Source organism: Solanum stenotomum, chromosome 7, assembly GCF_019186545.1.
Source record: "Solanum stenotomum isolate F172 chromosome 7, ASM1918654v1, whole genome shotgun sequence".
In the NCBI taxonomy this organism is placed as follows: domain Eukaryota; kingdom Viridiplantae; phylum Streptophyta; class Magnoliopsida; order Solanales; family Solanaceae; genus Solanum; species Solanum stenotomum.
The window spans coordinates 19,767,419-19,771,489 of record NC_064288.1 but is presented as its reverse complement, the minus strand read 5'-3'; the positions used below and the strand labels follow the sequence as shown (position 1 = coordinate 19,771,489).

General features: G+C 50.6%; 1 pseudogene; it reads left to right on the top strand.

The window, feature by feature from the left end:
• The window catches only part of LOC125869725 (uncharacterized), a 67,546-nt pseudogene that overhangs the window by 6,014 nt on the left and 57,461 nt on the right, over positions 1 to 4,071 (top strand).

Genomic DNA, 4,071 nt, shown 5'->3' with positions numbered 1-4,071 from the left:
TTTTAGTAATAGTTATTCTGTGTACTCGTCGGGCTTATGGGGGTCCGTTCGGGTTTTTATTTAACTTGCGCACGAGTGTACCTTCTGGGCTTATGGGGGTCCAGTTAGGTGTAGTTAGCTTATAGATCACTTTAGTTAGTTCTTTGTACACTCGTGTGCATTCCATTGTTAGTTAGATTTTAGTTCTTGACCCTCGGTTTGTATTATTCCTTCTTTTCATATTGCCTTTACTTTTCAAGATCAGTCGGCCTATGATGCCTACTGGGTACCGGTTGTTTTGGTACTCATGCTACGCTCTGCATCTATTTCGTGATGCAGGTCCGGGCACTAGTAGTCAGCGTTGATCGAGCTTGGAGCAGACTGATCCGGAGACGGGAGTGAGCGCATGACGTTTTGTACTATTTCAGTCTCCATCTGTATATATAGACTTCTCTTTTACCTTTCGAGACAGTCCAGTCTCTATTGTCCACTTTTGGGACTTGTACTCATTTTGTTAGTAGCTCTGTACTAGTGACTTCCAGGTTCTGGGAGGGATCTTTATTTGTATATATGTTTTTGGGTTGCTTCCGCCTGTTTGTATTGTTATTTTCCTACTCTTGTTTAGTTTCTACCCTCAGACCCATTACTTGTTGTTCCGGGTTACGGGTTGGCTTACCTACTGGTGGGTTATAGTAGGTGCCATCATGACTTGAGAAATCGGGTCGTGACAAGTTGGTATCAGAGCCCCAGGTTTATCGGTGTCACTTGTACAGAGCTAACGTCTAGTAGGGTCCTGCGGATCGGTGCGGAGACGTCCGTAACTTATCTTCGGGAGGATACAGGATGTCCTAAGGAAAATTTCCTCTTTTGTTTCACTTTCGTGCCTCGTGTGTCTTATTGGTTTCTGGAAATCTTACTTGTTTCACTCTTTCGCAGGATGGCTCGCTCGCGAGGTGGCGTGGCCAGGGGTGGCGCAACCGGGTCTGTAGGCAGAGCCTCAGCTTTGGGTAGACGCCGACCCCGAGGTCGAGGCAGGGCGATAGCACCAGCCCGAGATAGGGAGGAGGAGCCTCAGGCAGCATATGTATCTCCACAGCCGGTAGGGCCGGGGCCAGCCCAGCCACCACCTGCACCAGCTACAGCTGCAGCTCCTGATCTTCATGCTCTGCTGACTCAGATAGTAGCAGCTATTGGGGAGATGCGACAGGCATCAGCCCCAGCAGCACCAGCACCAGCACCAGCTCCAGCGCCGCAGGGTCACCCTGCCGCAGCGGCACCAGAGGTTCAGCCGCCACCAGTTCATGTGGCTGTCGTGTCAGACTTAAAGGACGGGGAGATGCCACTGCGCGAGCAGAAGATGCCCGGGGTATTCCAGAGGTTGGCACCGTCGATATTTTCAGGGGCGATGGGGGAGGATGCCTACGATTTCCAGCTCACTTGTTAGGAGCAGCTACAGTCATTAGGCCTCTTGGAGTCGAGAGGAGCCGACTTAACTGCTCATCAGTTTCGTGGGCTAGCCAGGCAGTGGTGTCGCTCGTATCGAGAGTCCAGGCCAATTGGATCGCCTTCTGTATTTTGGAGTGAGTTCTCAGAGGCTTTCTTAGCCCGGTTCATGCCACGGAGCGTCAGGGATAGGCTTCGTGATCAGTTCTCCAAATTGGAGTAGGGTCCTATGACTGTCTCAGAGTACTAGATGAGATTCCATGAGTTGTCTCGACATGCTACCATGATCCTACCCACGGAGGAGGAGAGAGTTCGTTGTTTTGTACGTGGGTTGCGGTATCGTCTGAGGGTCGACACAGAGCATTTAGTTTCTGTCGGCCTTTCATATCTTGATGTAGTTGACCATGCCCGATCCATAGAGCATATTCATCGCGAGGTCCAAGGGGCAGCGATAAGAGGGCACGCTACCAGGGCAGCTACAGCGGGTCCCAGACTAGTGGGAGAAACTCCTATGATAGGCCCTGCCAGAGGTTCCAGCAGGGTCAGTCCAGTCGGCCTGTTCAGGCGGCATTACCTGCTTCTGAGGGAGGCCAGTATCACCAGGGTGGTCCTAGTACGGGCCATAGTTCGAGGGGATCAGATTCCCTCCCTTCCTACCGCAGTCGGGTTACTTCAGGGCGTTCAGCTTCGGGGTGTTTTGAATGCAGTGCTCTTGACCATTGGTCCAGAGAGTGCCCCCGGCGAGGGCGAGGAGCGATTGTACCAGCTCTCATTGCACCTAGACCAGTTTCAGCATTGCCCCCTCTAGATAGAGGTGGTGGTCAGGACCAGGGTCGTCGAGATAGCCGACAGGGTACCAGAGGCGGAGCTCGAGGAGGCAGGCTAGGTGGTAGATCAGATGCATCAGGCAGAGGTGCTCAGGGCCATTTCTACGCAGCCCCGGCGAGGGCGACGGCTGAGGCATCTGAGGAAGTTATCACAGGTACAGTATTATTTGATCCCGGGTCCACATTCTCGTATGTATCTGTTTATTTTGCTCCTCGATTGGGTGTGAGGTCTGAGTCTTTGGCAGAGCCAGTTCATGTTTCGACACCGGTGGGTGAGTCCTTAGTAGTGTATCAGATAATGCGATCTTGCTTAGTGACTATCCAGGGTTGTGATACTAGAGTTGATCTTATTTTGCTAGACATGGTTGATTTTGATGTGATTCTGGGCACGGACTGGTTATCCCCTTACCATGCGGTCTTGGATTGCTACGCTAAGACCGTTACTTTAGCCATGCCTGGCATTTCCCCAGTGTTGTGGCAGGGTGCTTATAGTCACACACCGACAGGGATCATCTCTTTTATACGGGCTAGACGGTTGGTTGCTTCTGGGTGTTTAGCTTATTTGGCTTAATTTGCGAGATGTGAGTAGAGATGACTTTTCAGTTGACTCAGTTCCTGTGGTTAAAGAGTTTGCAGATGTGTTCCCTACAGACCTACCTGGCCTACCTCCAGATCGTGACATTGATTTTGCCATAGATTTGGAGCCTGACACCCGTCCTATTTCTATTCCACCTTACCGGATGGCTCCTGCAGAGCTCAGGGAGCTCAGTGCTCAGTTAGAGTATCTCTTAGGTAAGGGGTTTATCCGTCCGAGTGTGTCGCCTTGGGGTGCACCTGTTCTGTTTGTGAAGAAGACGAACGGGACTATGAGGATTTGTATTGACTATAGGAAGCTGAACAAGGTGACGGTGAAGAACCGTTACCCCATGCCTCGTATTGATGATTTGTTTGATCAGCTTCAGGGTGCCGCCGTGTTTTCTAAGATTGATTTGAGGTCCGGGTACCATTAGCTGAGGATTCGGGTAGCAGACATCCCTAAGACTCCATTTAGGACCCGTTATGGCCACTATGAGTTCCTTGTGATGTCTTNCACCTGTTCTGTTTGTGAAGAAGACGAACGGGACTATGAGGATTTGTATTGACTACAGGCAGCTGAACAAGGTGACGGTGAAGAACCGTTACCCCATGCCTCGTATTGATGATTTGTTTGATCAGCTTCAGGGTGCCGCCGTGTTTTCTAAGATTGATTTGAGGTCCGGGTACCATTAGCTGAGGATTCGGGTAGCAGACATCCCTAAGACTCCATTTAGGACCCGTTATGGCCACTATGAGTTCCTTGTGATGTCTTTTGGGTTGACTAATGCCCCTGCTGCCTTCATGGACTTGATGACACGTGTGTTCAGGCCATAACTTGATTTATTTTTCATCGTCTTCATTTATGACATACTGGTATACTCGCGGAGCCGGAGTGAGCATGAGCAACATTTGAGGATAGTGCTCCAGACTTTGAGAGATCAGCGGCTTTATGCCAAGTTCTCAAAGTGCGAGTTTTGGCTTGAGTCTGTAGCCTTCTTGGGGCACGTGGTGTCCAAGGAGGGTATCAGGGTTGATCCGGCGAAGATTGAGGCTATTCTTGATTGGCACAGGCCCACTTCAGTTACTGAGATTCGGAGCTTCGTCGGACTAGCAGGCTACTACAGACGCTTTGTTGAGGGCTTTTCTACTATTGCAACCCCGTTGACTCGATTGACTCGTGTTGATGTTCCCTTTGTTTGGTCAGAGGAGTGTGGGGCCAGCTTTTTGAGGCTCAAGGAGTTATTGA